Source organism: Macaca fascicularis, chromosome 1, assembly GCF_037993035.2.
Source record: "Macaca fascicularis isolate 582-1 chromosome 1, T2T-MFA8v1.1".
Lineage (NCBI taxonomy): Eukaryota > Metazoa > Chordata > Mammalia > Primates > Cercopithecidae > Macaca > Macaca fascicularis.
In genome coordinates, this window is record NC_088375.1 from 71,572,411 (window position 1) to 71,584,684 (window position 12,274).

At 42.0% G+C, this 12,274-nt stretch overlaps 1 protein-coding gene across 3 annotated transcripts in view; it reads right to left on the minus strand.

The window, feature by feature from the left end:
- The window catches only part of LOC141409959 (uncharacterized), a 248,235-nt gene that overhangs the window by 46,240 nt on the left and 189,721 nt on the right, over positions 1–12,274 (minus strand). The window lies entirely within an intron of this gene.

Below are 12,274 nucleotides of genomic sequence, written 5' to 3' on the forward strand. Positions count from 1 at the left end.
AATGGAATTGAGTAAACCAGACAAGGGTCAAGGAAACACACTCAACTGAATTTAACTCAGTTTAACTGCTGCCACTCTACCTATTTGAATCACCTCCTACTGGAAAAAGTAAATCCAATAAACTTAGAAAAAGGGTGCTAAGAAATCTCATCTACTATTGCTGCTTTGTGAAGCAAAGTATAAATGCTATTATAGATTATTTGATGGTAAAGATTCTCAGTACCAGTAAGACCTCCAGTAACATTGATAAAAGAAAATGAACTTGACCTCCAATAGAGACACATCTTGCACTATCAGAGAAAATGTGAACACTCATCTTTCTAGCTGACAGATCTGCATCTCATTTTTAAGGTATAGACTTTTATGTTTGGGGATGACTTTTTTGACATTCATTAGGTGTAAATCTTTATCGTGATAACTTAAGAAGACATTTCTACAGCATTTGTAGAAATGTGATGCTTTTCCTCAGAAGATCCTAAGGACATTTCTTGATTATTAAAACTTCCATTTTAAAAACAGAATTGATCCTTGAAGGATACATGGGTTTGTCTGTTTTGGCCTGTGTCTCCCGGGATGCTTGGGGTGAGGGAGGCTGCCGACCTTCTGTCACTGGTGCAATGTCTCCAGTTCATGCTGAGTATCTAGTGAAAGAACTGGGGATGTTTAGCCTGGAGATGACAGGATTCCAGGTGACATGGTGACTATATCTAAGTTTGTGGAAGGAATTGTGGAAGAAAACAGATAAGGGAGCCTTTACTGAGTAACGACAACCTAACAGAAACTCTGCTAGGCATGGGACCATATCTTCAGTCCTCACAATAACCTTATGAGGCAGGTAATGTAAATAAGGAAACTAAAAATTAGAGTTTTAGTCACTGCCTAGCTAGTAGTCAAGTGGCAAGGCCAGGATTGATTCTATATGACTAAACATCCTAAAGTTCTTCCACAACCCAACATTATTCCATGTGGTCCATGGGTAAAACTAGGGCCAGTGGACAGAAATGACAAGGTAGTGGCTTTTTTTTTTTTTTTTTTTTTGATGGAGTTTCACTCTTGTTGCCCAGGCTGGAGTACAGTGGCATGATCTTGGCTCACTGCAACCTCCACGTCCCGGGTTCAAAGTGATTCTCCTGCCTCAGCCTCCCAAGTAGCTGGGATTACAGGTGCGTGTCACCATGCCTGGCTTATTTTTGTATTTTTAGTAGAGAAGGGGTTTCACCATGTTGGCCAGGCTGGTTTCAAACTCCTGACCTCAGGTGATCCACCTGCCTCAGCCTCCCAAAGGGCTGGGATTACAGGCATGAGCCCCTACACCCAGCCAACAATGCAGTGGCTTTTATTCCACTCAATCTAAGAGGGAGCTTCTGCACTTCAGAGTGGTCCAGAGATGGCAGGGTCGGGGTGGCAGGGTTGTCTTTCTGGAGGCTGCTGGATGCTGACTCAGCATGAGTCATTGCTGACAGCAGATGTCCTCTGTCTGAGGAGTAGCAGAGGTATCAGGGACAAAATGACAGTGGGAGCAAAAAATGGGCTCTGTGGTTGAATAAGTTCTGAAAGTACCAAGTTGAAACAGGTCATTCCCTGGAGGATTTCTCTGAGACTTTCACATACTATTGTGATTTGTGAATCTATATCATGGGGGTCTACAAAATGGAGAACGGATCTGAACTTAAAACCCCCTTCTCCTGGAATATTTTCAGGGACCAACGCTCCAGAGAACACAATCAGGAAAGATGGCTGTGGAGTGTGCCAAAACGCCATATGAGAGTTAGGTCAGAGGACCTTCCAATCTCTGGCATTTCTTTCACTTATTTCATTCACTCATTAATTCACTGAACAAGAATGAATCCCACCTTAGCTTCCAGGGCCTCTTTTCTATTCTGAAAACACTCCAGGCACTCTCAGGCTTTTGCCCTGGCTGTTCCTGCTTCCCAGAAGGCTCTCTCCCCACATTTCTGTGTGGTTGATTTAGATTCCTACTGCAAGGCTTACTCAGTGCCACTTTCTCAGTGCAGCCTCCCTGCCATCTCCCCTGGGCATCTCTATCCCTCTTACCCAATTCTAATATCTTTTCCAGTAGTACTTGTCCCCTTCTAGCATACAATGTAATTAACTTTATGATTTTATTGTCTTCTATCTCCCCCAGTAGAACTTCAGATCTTTAAGGATAAGATCTTACTCCGTTTTATTTGCAGATGTGCCCCCAAGCATTTAAAATAGCTCTTGTATAATAATAGATGCTCAATAAATAGCGATTGAATGAATGAGAGAAACACACGGGTTTCTATCCTCAGGGAGGTGTGATTCTGTGAACACTTGAGTGAACAGAAAATGTTTATTTGAGGGTTTATTTTACATATGCAGGCATACCTTGGAGATAGTTCAGGTTCACTTTCAGACCACTACAATAAGGCAAATATCGCAATAAAGCAAGTCACATAAATTATTTGGTTTCCCAGTGCCTATAAAAGTTGTGTTTATATTATACTGTAGTCTACTAAGTATGCAACAGCATTATGTCTAAGAAACAATGTACATGCCTTAATTTAAAATATTTTCTTCCTAAAAAATACTAATAATGATTCTCGGAGCCTTCAGTGAATCGGCACCTTTTTGCTGGTGGAGGGTCTTACCTCCACTTGATGGCTGCTGACTGATCAGGATGGTAGTTGCTGAAGGTTAGGGTGGCTGTGACAATATCTTAAAATAAGACAATAATGAAGGTTGCCACATCAATTGACTCAATCACAAAATATATTCTCTGTAGCATGCAATGCTGTTTGATAACATATTAATTGCAGTAGAATTTCTCTCAAAAATTAGAGTCAGTTGTCTCAAACCCTGCTGCTGCTTTGCCAACGAAGTTTATGTAACATTCTAAATCCTTTGTTGTCATTTCAACAATGTTTACGGCATCTTCACCAGGAGTAGGTTTCATCTCAAAAAACGACTTTCTTTACTCATCCATAAGAAGCAACTTCTTGTCCATTCAAATTTTATCATAAGATTGCAGAAATTCTGGCCCATCTTCATGTTCCACTTCTATAATAATTCTGGTTTTCTTGCTGTTTCCACTACATCTGCAGTTACTTCCTCCACTGAAGTCTTAAATCCCTCAAAGTCATCCATGAAGGTTGGAATCAGCTTCTTCCATACTCCCGCTAAGGTGGATATTTTGACCTCATCCCTTGAATCACACATCAAAGTGTTCTTAATGGCATCCAGAATGGTTATTTCCAGAAGGATTTTAATTGACTTTGGCCAGATCCATCAGGGGAATCACTATCTATGGCCTCAGAAAATGTATTTCTCAAATAATGAGACTTGAAAGTCAAAATTATGCCTTGATTCATGGGCTGGACAATGAATGTTGTGTTAGCAGGCATGAAAACAACATTCATCTCCTTGTACATCTTCATCAGAGCTCTTGAATAACCAGGTGCATCATTAATAAGCAGCGACATTTTGAGAGAAATCTTTTTTCTGAGCAGGAGGTCTCAACAGTGGGCCTAAAATATTCAATAAACTGGCTGGGTGTGGTAGCTCACGCCTGTAATGCCAGCACTTTGGGAGGCTGAGGTGGGTGGACCATGAGGTCAGGAGATCAAGACTGTCCTGGCTAACATGTTAAAACCCCATCTCTACTAAAAATACAAAAAATTAGCTGGGCGTGGTGGCTCGTGCCTATAGTTCCAGCTACTTGGGAGGCTGAGGTAGGAGAATGGTGTGAACCTGGGAGGCAGAGCTTGCAGTGAGTGGAGACTGTGACACTGCACTCCAGCCTGGGCGACAGAACGAGACTCCTTCTCAAAAAAAAAAAGAAAGAAAGAAAGAAAGAAAAAAAATCAGTAAACCATGCTGTAAACATATGCTGTCATCCAGGCTTTGTTGTTCCATTGATAGAGCATAGGTGGAGTAGATTTAGCCTAATTCTTAAGGGACCTACAATTGCTGGGATGGTCATTAAGCATTGGCTCCCACTTCAAGTCACCAGCTGCATTAGCCTCTAACAAGAGAGTCAGCCTGTCCTTTGAAGCTTTGAAGCCAGGCATTGACTTCTCCTCTCTAGTTACAAAAGTCCTAGTTGGTGTTTTCTTCCAATAGAAGGATGTTTCATCTACATTGAAAATCTGTTGTTTAGTGTAGCCACTTTGGTCAATGATCTTAGCTAGATCTAGAGAACTTGCTGTAGCTTCTACACCAGCACTTGCTGCTTCATCTTGAACTTTTATGTTACAGAGGCAGCTTCGTTCCTTAAGTTTCATGAACCAACATCTGCTAGCTAACAATCACTTGTCTTAGACTTCATAGAATTTAAGGGACCTAGTGCCATGCTCTGGAGTAAGCTTTTGCTTAAGGAAATGTTGTAGTTAGTTTGATCTTCTGTTAAGACCACTGATACTTTCTCCCTATCAGCAATGAGGTGGTTTTACTTTCTTATCATTCCTGTATTCACTGGAGTAGCACTTTTAATTTCCTTTAAGGACTTTTCCTTGCATTCACAACTTCTCTGTTTGGCACAAGAGACCTAGATTTTGGCCTATTTTAGCTTTCAATATGCCTCCCTCACTAAACTTAATTATTTCTAGCTTTTGCTTTAAAGTGAGAGACATGCAATTCTTCCTGCACTTGAACACTTACAGGCCACTGTAGGGTTATTGAAGCAAGCCTGAGGAGGAGGAGGGTCTCAACCAGCAAAGTAATACTGGCAGTTGACTCAACAAATCAGTGGGAAGATGTTGTCAATAATCTAAGAAAGAAGACTAGTTCCTGGAGACATCAGGAACAGGTAGAAAAATACACCTCAGGTAGGGTGGGGAGAGAAGTGTCAAAATTATTACTCTTATAAGAGCATCAGTCTTATTCATTGCTGCATACCTGGCCTTGCAATGGTCCCTGGGTTAAGACATAGAGCTTGGCTGAATTGGAAGAAGATACAGAAAACCATGAGGAATTAATGTCTTTCTGACATATCAAAGTGCTACAAGGGGTTGGTTGATAAATATGGAAGTGGGAACCCTACAAAACAGAGTTGCAGATGCTTCTCAAATGACTAGGGGACTAAGTTTACAAATGACTACATCAATACACAAACACCGTTAGCAGAAGGTTAATTCTGACAGGTGAGTTTGAATTATAATATCTACTCCAACCACCAACACCAGTATCACCATTGCTACCAACACTTTCCAGGAGTCAGGGCCTGAACTCATTTTTGTGTATTTATTTAATTCATTATTGATGTAATCTTTGTAATAGTTCTATGATATAAATGTTACCATCCTCATTTTACACACAAGAAAAATGAAGCTCAGAGATATCGTCTCTCATCCCAGGGCAATAAACTGGTAAGTGGCTGGTCTAGAATTCAAACCCAGCTTCCACTGAGGCCAGAGAGTGCATCTCATAGGAAATGGGGTTTATTTCCATGGACAAAAATAGGATTCCTATGAACAAGGACAACTCTGGATTTAAAGAAACTTTAAACAAAACAAAATAGTCCCCGTGCCTGATCTTCCCAGCTGGCCTCTTCTCAGCTTGGTTTGTGGTTATTTATAGCACTCTACTTACAACTCCAGAGTCACTGGCAATCTTGAGCATGTTATTTAATCTTCCTGAGCCTTAATTTCCTCTTTTGCTAGAATGAGGCAATTACATTTAACATTCTGATATTTTTCACCTTTAATACTGATTTTATTCAACATCTGTATCTGCTCTGCATGGGGCATTTTAGACACTACTAAAGATACAGAATCGAATGTGGCAGGGCTTGCAACCTCCATGCTTCTCACCAGGACATGGGCTTTTCCAGAGCACACAGTATGTCATTTATCTCTGCACCTCTGCCCAGCCCATCCCCATGCCTACTTCACTGCCCAGGTATTATAGAGGCTCAATGAATGTTCATCAAAATTAAATGAAAGAAAGGAGCTTCTCATGATAAGTAGCACAAAGCAGAATGTGGCAAAGATCTTAGAAACAATGCAGTATGATGGGATAGGCTGTAGGAAAAGGACATTAATAACCATCGGGAATGATCAGGAGTTGTCTTCCAGGAGGATTAATGAAGGAGTTGGCTTCTGACCTTAAAGGAAAGGAAGAGCCTCGATGGGCAGAAATGGGGCAGCATAAAAAATTCTGGAGACAGGAAAGTTCCCTGTCATCCAGTATTTCTGCTAAGTTGGGTTTGTAAGAGAATGTGGCAGCACACAAGACCAGAACGATGGGGTTGAATTATTAAGAACCTTAAGTTTTTGTGTTTTAGACTTTAGACTGCTCTGTAGGAAATGAGAAGCCATTGAGGGTTTTTAACACAAGGGTGGTATAAACAGTTATGTCATATCGAAATTCAACCACTGAGCATTGTGTGAGATACCTTCATATATATTCTTTTATTTAATCTTATTTAATTATTGACTCCAAACAACTTTGTAAATTAGATAGTTTTATTGTGTGTTAATTACATCTCAATAAAGATATGTAATAAAACACCTCTATTTTTGAGATAAAGTAGTATACAATTTCTTAGAAAAAAGAAACAAACAAAAAACAGTCTTCTAAAGCTTCACTTTAACTTTTGTGAGATGCCTTTCTTTACCCTCAAGAAATTGAGAAAAAAGAAAGGAAAGAAAAGAGGGAGAGAGGGAGAAGTGAAGGAAAGGGAGGGAGGGAAAAGGAAAGAAAAAAGAAAGGAAGAAACGAAGGAAGAAAGGAAGGAAAGAAGGAAAGAAGGAAGATGGGCTTCACATGTTCAAGATTCCATGTCCTCTTTTTTGGTAGTATGGGAAGAAACTGTGGCAGAGAGAAAGCCAACTACTGTCTGAGTTAGTCTCAGGTCAGATGCACTATTACTGAGCTTCAGGATTATAAGCAAAAGTCTGTTTCTTTCCATAGCCATCTCCTCAACACAGTGTATGAAAAAAGTTTTTTTAGGTGTCTTGATTTAATTTAGCAATTTCTTAAATTCTGTGTATTCTATGCGCCCGAGCAGCCTATGAATTTTTTTTTTCTTCAGGTGGGAATTCCGGGATTGACAGTGCTGTTGTTAAAGCCCTTTTATAGACAGTTCATTTAGGAAGACTGGTTCCCATTGGACACACCTTGAGGAGTTAGTTGCGCGTGTTAAAGAGATTTATTCCAGACAAATTGGCTTATAAATATGAACCAACTCGTGTAAGGCGATCCACAGAGCAAGCCTTGAGGGAACTATTCTTTCTACTTTAGGGACTGGCTTCTGTGAAAGACTTGATAGGTAGCTCCTCTTCCTATGCCTGGCCCTGGATATTTAGCTCCCACTGAATGTGGGGAGCTAAATTCCTCTTACTTAACACAGCAGTCCCGAAGGGCTTGTAAACCCATCATTGGACAGTTGAGTTGAGGAGGTTAAGAAAACTGACATGAAGAGAGGCTTTATAATTCTGTAAGCAATTTTTTATTGGCTAAAGATGTTGGCTGGGCGCAGTGGCTCAAGTCTGTAATCCCAGCACTTTGGGAGGCCGAGGTGAACAGATCAAGAGGTCAAGAGATAGAGACAACCCTGGCCAACATGGTGAAACCCCGTCTCTACTAAAAATGCAAAAATTTGCTGGGTGTGGTGGCACGTGCCTGTAGTCCCAGCTACTCGGGAGGCTGAATCGCTTGAACCTGGGAGGCAGAGGTTGCAGCGAGCCGAGATCACACCACTGCACTCCAGCCTGGGCAACAGAGCGAGGCTCTGTCTCCCGCTGTTACCCAGGCTGGAGTGCAATGGCATGATCTCAGCTGAAGATGTCTTAAAGCACCATTATTTTAGTCATCTCTCCCTTGTCTTGATGCCCACCAAGAGATAACTGACGAGATGGAGCCAACCCAGCCTGTTGAGTCACCCTGGGCTTCATCCTTCAGCTTTGCGTTAAAGAACTTCTAGGAAACACATGAAGATGAGAAAGTTGTAGTCAGGTTAACATGAAATAAAAAATAAAAAGCCACTCAAGGACGTTAATTTCCATCCTAATGCAAGCCTCTCATTTCAAGTGCATCGTTTAAAGAGTCTTGAAACACTGCAAATTTCCGTTTTTGTCTGAAAATTTTATTTACTGTTAGTTTCTTTCTGCTACTAACATTAAAAACCTTTAGAAAACTCCCAAAAGCTGTGTTCTTCAGGGGAAGGAGGGTGGAGAATCTGTTCTGTGGTGCTCATTGGAGATAGAGCGATAGATGGCCTTGGAAGTGGGGGAGCAGGGACCTAATCTGTATGAGTGGAGCGGGTGTGGAAGGGGGAGGCTGCTGCCAGCAAGCTCTTCTCTGGGAGTCCATAGCAAAGGACGCGCAGATCACTATGGTTTCCTACTCTCCTCATAGTGATTAGCACTTCTCACCATCAAATCCCTGAATCTGAAGTTTTTCATAGATTGTATGAGCCTAAATCTCACCCAACCACTGCTCTCGGAGCAGGAAGCTGGGACTAGAGAGACCTGAGATGCCTATTAAACTGCTAAAACTCACACAGAGTTTAAGGTCTTTAGAGCAAATATATCTTGCTTCTTGGTTTTATACAGAATTAGAACACGTGGATGCCATACTCAAGGATTGTCAAGGAAAACCAGACAGCAGAGGCAGTGATGTGAGTTCCAATTCCATGTCTTCAGGACAGACAGCTTCCCCAGTGTGTGTAGCTGACATGTATCCTTTGCTACTTGAGTCCTTTGCAGCACCTTCTGCTCTGCAATATTCCTGCCTGCCCTGTCTACAACTCCAGGAGGCTGTAGAATTCTTTCTTGGAGCAGGGACAACCTGAGGGGCTTGGGGAAGCCTAAATGACCAACGAGAGCAGTAAACCTGTTGGAATGAGGGCAGAAAGGGCCAACTTGCTGGGCATCATTCAACTGAGAAAAAGCTGTGCGGATGTCCTTTTCTCTGTTCTGACTGGGAAATGGATACGGTGGGTATAGCAAGGAGAGTTAGAATCATAGGTGATTAAAGGAGAAGCAGATATGCTTTCTTGGGTCCATCTGGTTGTTGGTAAGGACTTAGAATGGTTTACATTGTGGATCCCAACACATAGGCTTTGGAATCAGCCAGAATGCCAGTTCCTCCACTCACCTCCCTGAAGCTCCATCTTCTTATCTGTAAAATCCATGTCACTAACTATTCACTGAATGGTTATTCAGGACCAAGCACTATTATAAGGGCTTTACATGTATTAACTCATGTAATCCTCATATGTACCTTATGACGTAGACTAGAATCTGTGAGCTTCATTCTCCAGATAAAGACATGAAGGCACAGAAAGGCTGAGAAACTTATTCCAAGTCACAAGGCTAATAGATGACAGAGCAAGGATTTGGATCCAGGGAGTCCAGCTTCAGAGTCCATGCTGTGGACATGACTTTACCTTGTTTCTGCAAGACTGAATGAGACAGCAAACTCAGTTTCTCCATGAGTAATAATTCTTATTACTCCAAGTTATTAACATTGAGCCATGATACGGTTTGGCTGTGTCTCCACCCAAATCTCATCTTGAATTTTAGTTCCCATAATCTCCACGTGTCATGGGAGGGAGCCAGTGGGAGGTGATTGAATCATGGGGGCAGTTACCCCCATGCTGTTCTTGTGATAGTGAGTGAGTTCTCATAAGATCTGATGGTTTTATAAGGGGCTTTTTTCCCTTTGCTTGGCACTTCTTTCTCCTGCCACCTTGTGAAGAAGGATGTGTTTACTTCCCCTTCCACCATGATTGTAAGTTTCCTGAGGCCTTCTCAGCCATGTGGAACTGTGAGTCAATTAAACCTTTTTCTCAGTTTCTTCAACACAGTGTGAGAATGGACTAATACAAGCCACTACCTGTTGAGCATAGTTAATAAACAAAACAAACTAGAAATTCATGTAATCATTGGCTTCTATCCCAGTGGACTCCAAACATTTTAGTTATGCACCCCAAGTTGTAAAACATTCCAGAACATATATTTGTGTATGGATTAGAAAAATGTCCTATTGTGCATATGACCATTATGAAACATGTAGAACTTAGAAACTGAAATTGAAAACAAATTTAAAAATAGGAGTTCAGTATAGATCTACCTCGGAAACATAGTGGGTTTGTTTCCAGATCACCTCAATAAAGCAAGTATCATAATAAAGTGAGTCCCACCAATTTTCTGGATTAGGCTTTGACTTTAAGGGAATGTTGTGGCTGGTTTGATCTTTTATCCAGACCACTCTAACTTTCTCCCTATCAGCAAAAGGCTGTTTTGCTTTCTTATCAGTCCTGTGTTCACTGGAGTAGCACTTTTAATTTCCCTCAAGAACTTTTCCTTTGCATTCACAACTTCTGTAACTGGCGCAAGAGGCCTAGCTTTTAGCCAGTCTCAGCTTTCCACATGCCTTCCTCACTGAGCTTAATCATTTCTAGCTTTTGATTTAGAGTAAGAGATGTGACTCTTCCTTTTACTTGAAACTTTAGAAGCCGTTGTAGGGTTATTATTTGGCCTAATTTCAATATGGTTGTGCCTCAGGGAATGGGGAACCAGAGGAGACAGAAAGAGACAGGGAAACAGTCGGTTGGTGGAGCAGTCAGAACACACAACATTTATTGATTATGTTTGCTGTCTTATATGGGTGCAATTCATGGTACCTCAAAACAACTACAATAGTAACCTCAAAGATCCCTGACCACAGATCATCATAACAGATATAATAATAATAATAAAGTGTGAAATATTGGTAGAACTACCAAAATGTGAGACAGAGATACAGAGTGAGCATGTGATATTAGAAAAACATGGCATCCACAGATTTGCTGTATGCAGAGTTGCCATAAATCTTCAATTTGTAAAAACATGCAATATCTGCAAAGCACAATAAAACAATGGCATGCCTATAATTATCCCTGCTCTTCAGGGGCATGGATTGCTCACCCTATTTTGAAGACTACCAACAAGCTCACATTTTCCATTTTGCCCTTAAGAGTGGAAGAGTCAGTCCTGACCATCTGAGGACTCCTGCCTCGGCACACTGACTTCTGATTCTTTCAGCCCAGGTTACAATCCAGTGGTCAGGTGGCACAGAGCAGCCCCTCATGGGGTACCTGGGCCAGTCATGGGTACATCTGTGAACCCAGCAATCAGAAATCTCAACCCCTCTGATGTTATTCTCCCTTATCACCAGCCCCCTGTTCCCGGACCTTCTCAAATGCCCGATGGTGACTGATCCCTCTCTCTCCTTCCCAGTGCTCTGAACAAAAATATTGAGTGTCCTTCTCCTTCCTGTACTTAAGTCGCTTACAGATCTATCTGTCTTCCAAGACTTATCTCCATTTAAACTTTCAAAGGCTCATTTTCCTCAACAGTAAAATGAGGATGTTAATTTTCTGTGTATCCAAGTGCTGTGAAGTTGAAGTGGGGAACCCTTGCGACCATGCCTCGCATACTACCTAGAGTGCACCAGGCACACAACAGGGCTCCTACGTGGCCAGGAAGTCTGGATCTAGAAGGGAAAACTCTGTTCTCCCTCACAGGGTATTAAATGGAAAGACATGTTACCCTGAAATGATACCATAGCCTGCTAAACCCTATCCTAGCCTAATGGCACTGAGCTGACTGCTAACGGCTGGAGGCTGCTCCCCCAAGAGACTCTGTGAGTGGTACCAAGACGGGGATGCTGCCTTTGGCTTCATCATTTGAAGATGGGACCCTGGCAGTGTCTCCCTCTAGCTTAATCTCCCAAACCCCATCGCACACACAGGCATTGGCTCCCCTCCTCCCAGGTCTCCTTCCGCCCCTGGACCTCCCTGACCATTCAGGAGGCAGGGCCATTCCCAGGCCAGAGAAGGAAGGCGGGGGAAGGCTGCCCCACTGGGCTGAAGGGCAGCTGTTTATATTATAATTAAGGTTTTACAGCATAAACTGAAATGTAGCTTGACTATTCCTACAAGGCACTGGAGGTAATTACCACTGCTAGAGGCATTCTCCACTGCCAATTATTTCCCTTCCTAATTGAATAACTTAGGCCACATTGTGGAGGGCCAGCAAAAGGAAGGAGGTGCTTTCAAATATGGACACTCCTTCAGAGGGCTCAGAACAGCGCGAAGCTTAACACACTGTCAGTCCAATCCTGTCTGAGAGTTCTTTCCTAGGAGTGTAGCATAGAGGATAGGAATGTTAGTCCCAGAGTTCTACCATTTACTAGTTGGGGCAGATCAAACTCCCTGCATCTATTTCCTCTTCTATAAAATGGGAATAATTGAAGTTCAGGCAGACTGCATTTTATTACACATTACTACGTTTTGCAGATACTA